Consider the following 12,500-nt stretch of genomic DNA (forward strand, 5'->3'; position numbering starts at 1 on the left):
CCCATTTTCTGGCTCCCTGTCCTACACCTCTTCTCTGCCTCCCTCTGTCCTTCCTTCTGCTTTCCTCTTCCCTCTCTTCCCTCTGCCCTTCTGCCTTTGGGCACCAAGCCTTGTAGCCAACTCATTGCTGGGATTTCTGACGTGCGTGAAGGAACAAACATTTGCTGCCTCCTTTGTGATCCCAGATGCGTTTCCAGCCACTGGGCTCTGGGTGAGCGGCTGTGGTTGGGTCATCACGGAGTGATGTGCTGTGGAGCTGGGGTGATGGCCCTTGGTTCCTGATGGGTTCCAGCTAGGGCAGCCCAGGTGGGACTGGTGAGGTAAAGATGGGGCTGGGTCAAGGGTTAAAAAGGCTGCAGGCTGGGATAGGCTGGCTAGCCTAGTCCCAGGTGCAGCTGGTACGGCTGAGGATGGGGCTGGCTCTGCTGTGCCAAGGGGCTCTAGCTGGTGAGGGGCTGCCTGGGTACATCTACCTGCGGGAGGAGCGAAACAAAGGGGCTTCCGCAGGCAGCTGCTCCAGCAAGGAAAGGCCGATCCCCACAGCAAAGAAGGATCCCTCCAGCCATCCCTGACAAAGCACACCACCAGCATATGGAGCTGGGAGCTCGGTGCCTCTGTTGGCCGCATGCGTGAGCCACCATGCACCCGGGAAGCCTCGTGGGAGAGGAGCGTCGGGGTACCTGCTGCCTACTCCTGGGTGAGTGAGGGTTGGGCAGCTGGCACTATGGAGGAGGAAGGGTCAGAGGTAGAGAGAGAAGCCTAGGGGCGGTGAAGGTCTCCTGCTGGTGCCAGGAGCTGCAGTGAGTCATGCATCCCATTCTGTGCGTCACGCTCATCCCTGCCATGCTTCTCCAGATCCCTGCCTGCCTTCTGCCTGTCCCTGCCTCTGTCTCCCTTTTGGGCTGCCCAGCTCCCCAGAGCTTTTTGCTCTTCTGCTAGCACTGCCCTGTACACCGTCGCCTTCTCCATTTCTTTTCTGTGCCTCTCCCTTTCCAGCTCCTCATCCGCTATTATTTCATTCTTCCCACACTGCCTTTTTCCCAATTGCTTGTGAAAATTGCATTTCTAGATCTCCCTCTACCCAGAGACCTGTCTCTGTTTTCAGTGACTGCCTTTACTCTACGCCCCGTCGCTCTTCCAATGTCCTTTCCTGATGGCTGTTTATCCAGCCCCCTCTCCTGATACTTAACTTCTTACCCGTATGGCCAGTACCCCATTGCTTTCTAAAGTTTCTCTCTATGTCTCCATTTATCCAGTTCCGTGTCCATGGTTTTTATTTCTTCTGCATGTCCTCTACTTCATTACTTTTAAAATTTTGTTTCGATGTCTTTAGTTTGCTGGCCCTATGTTAAAGGTTTTTTCCTCTCTGTTCTTAATTCTTTTGCTTTTTAAATTTTCTTTCTACGTCTCCGTTGTAGTTCACCATCGCTACTTTTTAATTTTTCCCTTATTTCTTTAATCACTGTTGCTTTTAAAATTTTCTGTCTACTTTTATTCTGTTCACTGTCTTAATTTTATAATTATTTCTTGTCTTTATTAGTGCCTTTGCTGTTTAAATTTTCTTTCTACACCTCTGTTTCAGTTCGCTGTCCCTATTTTTCAATTTTTCTCTTTATTTCCGTATTGCATATTGCTTTTTAAATATTCTTTCTACTCCTACTTGTTTTCCACTCGGTGTCCTCTTTTAATTATTTGTTGTCTTTTCTTAGTGCTGTCACTTTTTAGATTTTCTTTCATCGTCTCTGTTTTAGTTCGCCATTGCTATATTTTGATTTTGTCCTTAGTTCCTTAATCCCTGTTGCTTTTAAAATTTTTTGTCCACTTTTATCCCATTTGTTGTATTTATTTTACATTATTTTTTTGTCTTTCTTCAGTGCTCTCGCTTTTAAGATTTTCAGTGTTTTAAGTATTTTAAGTATTTCCAGTGCAGGCTTGTGTTGCTGTCTTCCTTTGTATTTCTTGGAGAAGAGGATGTGTGTTATTTGTGCTCTTAAAAATCTCCAGGGAGAGGCGTGTCTTTTATCGCAGTCCTGGGCATGCAAGCTTTTTCTATTATTCTCTTTTTGCCTTTTTCCTTGAGCGCCCAAGGAGGCTTGCTCTAGTGTCGGTCATGACAATAATATTCTTGTTTATAGTGGTTTTAGCATCAGTTTCTGTAGTTGTAAGGTGTCCATTTCAGATCTCTGAGTCGCCGTGTCACACCGTTGTGGTTTCTCCATTGGCAGACGGCTGCTGTAATTCCCTAAGGGGCTTTGTAGGTCATCGGGCTCAAGGGTCTTGAGCCGCTCTTGTGGCGGACCTCTCGTCCTCATGGCATTGTCCATTGGGCAGTCTCAGTTGCTGCATGGTACGATGTTCTGAGCTTTTTTGAGGTTCCTGGGTTTTTCATATTTTCTGGGTTTTGGTTAAAATTTCTTTTGCAGGATTTCTGTTGTTTATTCCTGCATGTGAAGTCAGGTCTTCTTTTGACATCCAGGTCCCTGTGGCTCTCTTTTCTGTCTTTTTTTTTTTTTTTTTTTTTTTTCTCTCTCGTAGTTACCCTCACCGGCATTTTCCCACGACGGGAGCAGCAGAGAGGGGAGCGGTGCTCTGGGGCATCTTGGAAGGTAACGTCAGGATTCCTCCTGTGTTTGCAGGTCTGGCCCTGAGGAAGTCTGGTACATGGGTCAATAGTGTGAGTATTATGTGGGTGCACTAATCCCTTTCAGAGTGTGTCAGAGGGTAAGGATTTTATGATGTTTGGTGTCGTTATTCTGTTTTGTGTATTTGTGGAAGATGTGAGTTTCGTGTGGGAGGAAGCCAGCTATCTGACTGATTTTGGGATAAGGTGGGGTATGCGTGTTTTTAGGTCATGTCTTATTTGCCAGGTGTTTTGACCTAATCGTATCTGATTTTTGTAGGGAGTCACGAATGGGCTTGGGGCACCCTGATGGCAGGTGCTGTTGCCACAAGGCAAAGCAGGGTCATAGCAGAGTTTTCCATTTACGGGGATGGGCTCAGCCACCTCCAGCACAGACTCCTGTTACGTAGCGATTGGGGACGGTAGCTTTCTTTTGATTTCTCGAAGAACAAGAGGAGGATGGGGTGCATTGTAAGAGCGTAATCATTTTCTCTTCCTTTGGCAGTAGAGGCATCCGAGGGCCAGCCCACATTTGAGGAACAGCAGCAGGGTATCGGTGTTGCCTGTCAGCACAGGAAGGAAGCTTCTTTTGGAGGCCAAGGTGGTGAAGTAGAGTCCTTATTTGTTCTGTTTGATATTTATTCATCATGGGGGTGGGGAGGGGCTGGGACATGCAAAACATGGTCCCAGACTGGGGAGCCGTTTATTACATGGGAGGCCGTCAGAAATATCACGGACACCCGGTATCAAAGGTTACAGTTCCCGAGTCATTAGAGACAGACCGACGATACGAGCAGGCACCTGACATTGATGCTGACCCCAGAGGCGCGGCCTGGGAGGCGAGCGGAGCTGTGTTAGCAAGCTGAGGGAAAGGATGAGTCTGGCTTGTGGCTACTGGGGTAGCCCTGTCAGCACCTATGCGACTAGCTAACGCTGTTTTGAAGGCATAAAGCGACTCACAAAACTACATGCCAAGCAGGATGTCTATCCTGAGCTTGTCGGGCAAGGTGAGCAATGAACAGCAAACCATAGCAGCAGTTATTTTTGAGGTGTGTAAAATAGTTTGTGAGCGGGTGACCGCTTCCAGGCTCAACGATCGCTTTGCATCTCTGATCTTATAGGTGCCATGGGTGATGCTGGCCACAAGATCTGGCATTAGACCAGGAGCGAGCGGAATGCCATGGTGCTTCTGAGGTGAGCATCATTGCGGAAGAGGTCAGTGTTGACTGGTGTGATGCTGACTGGCACTCCATGTTTGCAGATGATGAAGAGGATCTGGGTGATTGCAGCAACATCCTAGGTAGCCTATGTGGTCTTTTTAAAAGATGGTTTCTGACTCCCAGCCCTCTGAAAGGCAAGTCGAGGGGCCAATGCTATCTTTGTGCAGGTGGTCGGTCGGGTGGGCAAAGCGCCGGTGGGACAGGCAGGGGTTTTAAAATCAGCGTAGCGGAGAAGGTGGTTTGAGATGGGGCATGTTTGGGCAGAGAGAGGGCATGGGGTCCTTTCTATAAAACAGGAGCAGCTGCCGGGCAGGGCAGGTCCAGCCTGTGTCTGTGTTACTGTGTAGTCTTTGTAGTCTGTCTTGTGTCTCATACTATACCTTACTCAGGCCTTGATGTCTCCATTCTCTGTGCCCAGCAGGCACATTGGTAGCAATATCAGGGGTCTTGCAAGCTTCGGCTCATCAATGTAATGCTAACTGAACGCTTCCTTTCTCACTTTTTAAGTCTAACATGTGGAGATCTCTTGAATGTCTCGCTTATTAGAAGTTTACAGATAGTCATCTTTTTGCGGTGGTGATTAAGGCAGCATCGGTGCTCAAGAGCAGTCTGTTTTCCCGGAGCCCTTTTCTGGGACTTCTTCCCTGCGTCTTAACGTTCTTTGGTCTTTAAGCCTGGCTTCTCACACATCCATTGTCCCAGTTATGGACATATCTTTTTATGTATCTTTTTGTCGCTGGCGACGGCATTCGACTTTTCTGGGGCTGCCATAGATTCTTCCTCACGGCCCCGTCGATCTTCTTGACTGACAGCATCTCTGAGCCAGGAGTCGTTCTTCTTGCCAAGGGTTTTCTTAGATCTCTGAGTCGCGTCGTTTGTAGCGTTTATGTGCGGTGTCAGTCTGTGTGTGTATGTGTCTGGGTTGGAGCTGCTCTGCCTGGGGGCGTAGTGATGGTAGAGTCAGGGGAAGATTAGCACCAAGAGCGTATGGTTAATGTTAATATGCCTAGACTGCTTTGGCAAAGGCTGTACAGCCCATCTCAGAGCAAGTAGCCATCAGCAGCAGGCGAGGACGGTAATTCCCGTAGCATTTTGCGGGTGCTGAGGGGATGACCAGAGCCGTCTGGGAGTGGCACTAGGGTGCTGCTAGTTGAGCAGATTGAATCTCAAAGGTGTTAAGGCTTGTATGTGTAGGGCTTAATGTTTGAGTTCTTTTCTTTCTCATATTTCTTTTAATGGCAGGCTGTAGTTGGGCTCTAGATGGTATTCCTAAATGGGAACAAGACCTCTGGAACTGTTAAGCTATCGCTCTGCATCTGGGCAACTTGTTCGATATTACTCCTTTTGCAGATGCAGAGCCGTGCAGGGTGATGGAGGAGAGATGAGGTGAGCACTGTAAGAAAGTGGGTCGGTGTGTGGTATTAGAGGGAAGGTGTAACTGGTGGCTATATGACTAGCTTATGGTTTGGTTTTTTTGCTTTATTTTGAAGGTGTTAAGCCATGTGGGAGGCTTTTGTTTTGGGTAGTATCTTGACATGTGTTTGCTTTTATTTTTGCAGATGATGCATGTAGTGTCAGAGGAGTGAAGCAGCACTTTGATGAGCGGTCTGAGAAACTGAGGCAGTTGTGGGCCTGTTGGTGCCTGAGAGTGAAGTATCCTGTGGCAACTCAGTGAAGCTTTTATCTTTGGTTTTGCAGGTTCTGTGTGGGCTGTCTTTGGAATCGGATGAACATTTGAGGTGAGGTGGGAAGTAGAGAGGAGGAGTGTGGGACTGGTGACTTTTCACAAGTGCAATGGTTATTTTGTGTCTCTTAGCATTTTAGGTGCCACAAGGAATGATGCAGCCTCCGACTCTGGAATTGGTGTGGAGGAGGTGAGCAGAGTGCCACAGCACTTCTGAGGGTGCAGGTGGTGTGGAAGACGTTGGTATCCACGATGCTTACTGCTGGTGCTGTGGGGTTTTGTTCTGCAGATGAGGAAGAGGAACCTGGTGACCGCAGGAAAATATCAGCTAGCCAATGTGTGTGTTGTCAAAGATGGGTGCAGTTCCCCAGCCCTCTGAAAGATAAGTTGAGGGGCCGACACTGGGAAGGGGGTGAGGAGACAAGGTTGGCAATTGCAGGAAAGGGTTTTAAAGGTAGCGCATGGGAGAGGGCTGTCTGGGAACGGTCCCCTCTTGGCAGGTAAAGGGAGCAGGTTAGTCTTCAGCATGATGCCAGTGTGTGCCAGGCAGGGCAGTTCCAGGCTGTGTCTGTCGTTGTGCAGTTTGTGTGGTCTGTCTTCTGTGTCTTAGGCCTTCCTTGGGTCTCGAAGTCATCTTTGCACCTAAGGAGGGCGGAACGTGCCTCAGGCATCACCCCTACCATCTCGAACAGCTGCGATCGTCGGCATAGGGCCAATTGGGTGCTTCTTTTCTGGCGTTAGAAGCATACGGTGTGGATCAATCTGGCGTCTCGGAGGTTTCCAGGCGGTCCTATTTTGTGGCATCGTTCTTGGCTGCGTGAGCATCTGTGCTCTCTTGCCATCCATTTTTGTGGACTGGGCTTTCTTGCCTGCATCCTTATGTTCTTAGGTCTTGAAGCTGGGCTTGTTGCGCCTACGTCCTCTCAGTTTTGAGAGTGACTTCCTGTGAGGGGCTGTGACTTTCCACTCTCTTTCTAGGGCTGCTGTAGAGCCTCGTCACATTGCCCTCATGGTCCCGGAGGTCATGTTGCCGGATGGCATCATCGATCTGGGTGTTGTTCCTCTTGCCGAGAGTTCTCTCTCATCTTTGAGGCATGTTGTTTGTAGCGTTCTGTAGAGAGAGAGAGAATGAGTGAGTGAGTGAGTGTGTATGTGTGGAGCTGCCCTGCCTGGGGGGTGTGGAGTCAGGGGGTAGGTGGAATAGCCATAAGAGTCTATGGTTACTGTGTTGCTATGCCTAGACTGTTGAGGCAAACATTGTACAGTCATCTGGGACTGACAACCTGTCACAGTAGGTTGTACTCATTTAATAATGTGTTGTGGGAATGAGCAGAGCCATGAGGGAGGTGCTTTTCAGGGGTATCTGGGGTTTGGTCAGCATCCAGGTCACTTGCTTTACCTGGTTTAATTAGGGTGGCTTGTTTGGGTGGAGGTTATCTGGGCGTGTTGTGGGTTGGTGGTTTTTTTTTTTTGTTTGTTTGTTTGTTTTGGATAGCTGGTAGGTATTGTCAAGTGTGTTCTAGAGTCCCTTTAATTGTGTTTAGCAGGTGGCCCAGTGCTATTTGGATCCCTGGTGAAAAGCCTCAGGCGAGTGTCACCAGAGGGTACAAATCCAAGCGATGAAGGAGCAGGATCGGGGCACGTAGCAAAGCGTCTTCCTCGGCTTGCTGAAAAGGAAGCCGTAACTTGGTAATGGTATGGATCTGTGACGTTGTTTAGAGGTGCACGGCGAGGCTGTTCCAGGGACGGCTCTAGAAGCTGGGTGAAGAGCCATAGTGGTGGGTGGGTGGTGTAACGATTGTGTTTTGAGTGAGCGGTGGTTGAAGGAGTGTTTAGTTTGTGAATGTGCCTAACCTTGCATGTGTGAAGTATTTTATTGCAGGTTGTAGATAATGTTGAGAGTAATTCTTTTATGTGAATAAAAAAAACCTGGGGGATTTTTTTTTTTTTTCTCCCTCAGCTGGGTATTTTTTCCCTGGTCCCGGTCGCTCTGCGAGGCAATGTTCATCGCCAGTGTTTGGGCGGAGGTCAGGCTCGGACCGGGGTTTTTGCAGGCAGGGCGATTTTTTTCGAGGCCCCAGGGAACACCATTCCCGGGGAGCGTGGCAGATGTGGGGCGACTGTGTGTTGTGGCGTGCAAGTGGCAGAACGGATTGGGTGAGACTGAGGTGTGGTTTGTGCGGTAGTTGAATGAACAGTGTGTTTTGAATGCATCTAACCTATCATGAATGTGTGGTGGATTTTTGTTTCTTTGTAGGGTCTGTGTGGAGTTTTAAATTTTTGCTTTTCAGACATTTAGACATGAAAATGAAAAACTCTAGTTGGGGAATTTAGTTTTTCCATCAGCAGGGTTGGTTTTTGTTTTTTTGGAGAACCACAGCAATAACTGACCTGGATTTTGGCAATGGGACAAAAATTTAACAATGCCTGAGTTCAATCATCTGTCAACCCTATAAACAGCGGAACAGAGTGAGACCATTTGAGCTCTCCTGGACCGCAGCGGGCCCCACCAGCATCTCTCTACGAGCGGGATGCGTCTCGAAACTGCACAGTCTGAGTATGGAAGGCTGGACGATGGGATCTGGACCGATCTCCTCTGCTTTTTGCTCCTCGAGAGTTGACCCTTGCCCATCGAGATCATTGTTTGATGCATTTCATGAACTCGAGGGTTAGGTTTGTACTAGGTACCTTTATATATGCTTATTGTGAGTATTTTGCCAAGTTTGTGAGCCATGACTAGGCTTAGCGTGTGTGTGTGTGTGCATCATGATACCAATATTGTAGTAAATCCTTTGTAATCACTTTGTAAATGTTAAATGAACCAATGATTAGGTAGAGTTAAATTCCAGCAATGTTTTCTTGACTGTGAACCCCCTTTGCAGTGCCGCTGGAGTGGAATAATCCTTAGCCATAAACCATCGACCAAGTCTGGGACTAGGATTGGATCCAGCCGCACCTAGGCTCCTCTCTGAGAAGGAGTTTAGAAAGCAAGGGGGTCCGTTCCGAACCTCATGACTCAACAGGAGGGCCCCCCTTGTATTTTGTTCCAACTCACTATTGTCTGCATTTGTCTAGATGTCTATGTTCCCTTCACTTAGAATATACATATTTTCCATTTGGTGTAGAAATAATAGCAAAGCTTGCCATTATTAGGGTTCTAAGGTATATTAAAATGAAAAGGTTTTAATAAAGTTGTCCTAAATGTTTTGGAAGGTCTGCTTTGTGTTCTGAGTCTGTATTGAAACTATAAAACCGGTTATTTTTAAGGTGCTGTTTGATCTGTTTTGTATCCTATGTCCGTATTTAAACTTTGAAAACAGTTATAGTAGAGTTTTGGTTGGTCAGTTTTGTATTTTATGTCTGTATTTAAAATTTGAAAGTGGTTGTAACAGAGTTTTGTTTGGTCAGTCTTGTATCCTATGTCTGTATTGAAACTTTAGAAGCGGTTGTGATAGATTGATCAGTTGTGTCTCTCGTGTCTTTATTACAACTTTAAAACAGGTTTTATTAAAGTAGTTGTTTGGTGTGTTCTGAGTCTGTAATAAAACCATAGATGTGGTTGTCATAAAGGTTGAGTTTGATCTGTTTTGTATCCTATGTGCGTACAGAGACTTTGAAAATGGTCGTAATTGAGTTTTGTATCCTATGTCTGTATGGAAGCTTTGAAAATGGTTGTAACAAAGGTTTGAGATGGGTCTGGTTTTGTGTCCTATGTCTGTATTAAAAATTTGAAAATGGATGTAATAAAGGTTTTTGGTAGGTCTCTTGTGTCTTTATTAAAATCATTTTTAAAGTTGCCATCAAGGTTTTGTGTGGCCAGTTTTGGTTTTTGAGTCTGTATGGAAACTTTAGAACTGGATGTACTCAAGGTGTACTCGGATCTGTTTTGTATTGTAAGTCCATATTAAAACTTTGCAAATGGTAGTCATCGAGTTTTGTTCGGTCTGGTTTTGTATCCTATGTCTGTATTCAAACTTTAGAATGGGATCTACTAATGGTGTACTTCGATCTGTTTTGTTTCTGGTGTCTGTATGTAAACTTTGAAAATGGTTGTCACAAAACCAACCCAATAAAACTTTATATCCTATGTCTGTATGGAAACTTTAGAACTGAATGTACTCAAGGTTTAGTAACCTACATCTGTGTGTAAACTTGTATTACCACCATTTTCAAAGTGGTGGTAGGTTAGTTTTGTATCCTATGTCTCTATTTACGACAACCAGTTCTAAAGGTGTACTTTGATCTGTTTCATATCCTATGTCTGTATGTAAACTTTGAAAGCGGTTATAGGAAGCTGCAGTTTAGTTGGTTTTGTCTCTTGTGTCTGTATTAAAACTTTAAAAATGGTTGTAATAAGAAGTTGTTTGGCTGGTCTTTGTCCTCTGGGGCGGGTCTTTGTTTTGGGTGTGACTCTGTCTTTTTAAATATTGGGTTTTGGGTGTGGGACACTTTCCTTGCTTTGTGTCTGTCTTTGAGTTGCTTTGTTGGTGGGGGTGTGTGGTTGTCTTCTCTGTATTTCAAATTTTTAGTAATAAATTAAAAAAAAAAGCAGCAGTAGAAAATGGTATACTCCCTGGGAGTAAAAAAAAAAAAAAAAAAAAATTACTCCCAGGGTAGGAGCCATTTTCTACTGCTGTACCAGATTTATTATTTTTAGGTTTTTTATTTATACATGATAAACATATACATAACCACCTCTTCCCCTTCCACCTGGGAGGAATAAATGATTACAATAATAATGACATAAATTATTATAACCATTGATTCCTCCCAGGTGGAAGGGGAACTAACACCACATTATGCAAATCAATCAATTAATTATGCAAATTAGGTAAAAAAATTTTTTCAGCACCACATATAGAACAAAAGCATAACTAGACAACAAAAAATACAACCACAATAATGCACACCAAACTATACACAGCACACAAAAGGCTAAAAATACATAAGAACCACAAAAAAAAAAAATTCACACAAACCACCAAAATGGCCGATGGAGCACTTGCAGATCACGGAGCTGGACCTGCAGACCACCGAGACGAACCCGGAAGTCCTCCTGGATCATGGAGCAGGACCTGCAGACCACCAAGACGAACCCGGAAGTCCTCCCGGACCATGGAGCAGGACCTGCAGACCACCGAGACGAACCCGGAAGTCCTCCTGGATCATGGAGCAGGACCTCCAGACCACCAAGACGAACCCGGAAGTCCTCCCGGATCATGGAGCAGGACCTCCAGACCACCAAGACGAACCCGGAAGTCCTCCCGGATCATGGAGCAGGACCTCCAGACCACCGAGACAAACCCGGAAGTCGCTCTCTATGATGTGGAAGTCCTCCAAGAACAGCGGAAGTAACCAGAAAAACAACAAAAACAGCCTCCTGAGACCCAGAAGTGACCCTAAACACACCGGTAACGACTCTGCAGGAACCGGAAGTAACACCAAATGGACCGGAAGCTATTACCTCTGACTGGAAGTAAACAGAAAACACTAAAAGTGAACCGGAAATGCACACCACAAAACCGGAAGTGCCACAAAAACACCAGAAATAACTCAAATTCACCACAAACAGAACCCAAACCACCACAATCAAAACCTACACTAAAAACATACTGAAAAATCAGGCACATAATAAAATTTTACAGCCACCACCCTACATATGCTGAGCACAGCCCACAGAGGAGTTTACAGCTACAACATGGAATCTGGAGACGGGGTTAGGATTGAGAGGACTGGTTAGGGTTACACTCATTAGGGTCACAGTCATTACAGTCAGGGGTCAGAATCAGAGGATGGGTCAGAGGTCGAGTTTACAGTTAGACTAAGAGGTCGGGTCAGGGGTTAAAGGTCGGGGATCAGGGGCCAAAGGTCAGGGGGCCAAAGGTCAAGGGGTCAAGTGTCAAAGGGGCTGGGAGTCAAATGGCAGGGCTCAAAAGGGGCAAAAGGTCAGAGGTCAAAAGGTCAGGTCTCAAAAGGTCAAAAAAGTCAAAAGGTCAGGGCCAAAAGGTCAAAGGGTCAGGGCCAAAAGCTCAAAAGGTCAGGGCTCAAAAGGTCAAAAGATCAGGGCTCAAAAGGTCAGGGCTCAAAAAAGTCAAAACGTCAGGGCTCAGAAGGTCAGGGTCAGGGTTAGGGTCAGGGTTTAGGGTCAGGGTTTAGGGTCAGGTCAAGGGGTCGGGGTCAAAAGGTCAAGAGATCACACGTCATGAGGTCAAAGGTCAAAGGTCAAGAGGTCAGGAGGTCAAGAGGCCACAGGTCAAAAGGTCAAGAGGTCACAGCTCAAGAGATCAAGGGGTCACGGTCAAAAGGTCAAAAGGTCAAAAGGCCGGGGCTAGAAGGGTCAAAAAGGTCAAAAGGCTGGGGCCAAAGCTGCCAAAAGGTCAAAAGTTAAAAGGCCGTGGTCAAAAGGCCAAAAGGTCAGGGGTCAAAAGCACAAAAAGGCAGGGGTCAAAATGTCAATGATCAAAAGGTCGAAGGGTCAAAAGGTCGGGGGTCAAAAGATCAGGAGTCAAAAGGGTCAAAAGGTCAGGAGTCAAAAGGTCAAAAGGTCAGGCCCAAAAGGTCAAAAGTTCAGGGGTCAAAAGATCAAAAGGTTAGGGGTCAAATTATCAAGGATCAAAAGGCCAAAGGGTCAAAAGGTCGGGGGTCAAAAGGTCAAAAGGTCAGGCCCAAAAGGTCAAAAGTTCAGGGGTCAAAAGATCAAAAGGTTAGGGGTCAAATTATCAAGGATCAAAAGGCCAAAGGGTCAAAAGGTCGGGGGTCAAAAGGTCAAAATGTCAGGAGTCAAAAGGCTCAAGAGGCCAGGTGTCAGAAGGTCAAAAGTCGGGGTCAAAAGGTCAGAGGTCAACAGGTCAAAAGGGACAAAAGGTCAGGAGTCAAAAGGTCAAAGGTCGGGATCAAAAGCTCAGGGGTCAAAAGGTCAAAAAACCACGGGTCAAAAGGGCAAAAGGTCAGGGCTAGAGAGGTCAAAAGGTCAGGA

General features: G+C 46.4%; 1 long non-coding RNA gene across 28 annotated transcripts; it reads left to right on the top strand.

Moving 5' to 3' along the window:
• Positions 1 to 6: 6 nt before the first annotated feature.
• LOC309604353 lies at positions 7 to 9,781 on the top strand. Of its 28 annotated transcripts, none has more exons than XR_014230853.1 (12): positions 7 to 229; positions 525 to 697; positions 2,536 to 2,674; positions 2,901 to 3,221; positions 3,373 to 3,627; positions 3,742 to 3,814; positions 3,882 to 3,974; positions 5,191 to 5,226; positions 5,400 to 5,579; positions 5,657 to 5,714; positions 5,814 to 6,341; positions 6,503 to 9,781. It is a non-coding gene; the product is annotated as an uncharacterized lncRNA (long non-coding RNA). The 28 variants fall into 28 exon arrangements; XR_014230857.1 differs by having other exon boundaries at positions 5,814 to 8,208; positions 8,407 to 9,780; XR_014230858.1 differs by having other exon boundaries at positions 5,814 to 8,197; positions 8,407 to 9,780.
• Positions 9,782 to 12,500: the final 2,719 nt, after the last annotated feature.

The sequence above is a fragment of the Platalea leucorodia genome (genome assembly GCF_965183815.1).
Source record: "Platalea leucorodia genome assembly, contig: HAP1_HAP1_SCAFFOLD_679, whole genome shotgun sequence".
Taxonomy (NCBI): Eukaryota; Metazoa; Chordata; class Aves; order Pelecaniformes; family Threskiornithidae; genus Platalea; species Platalea leucorodia.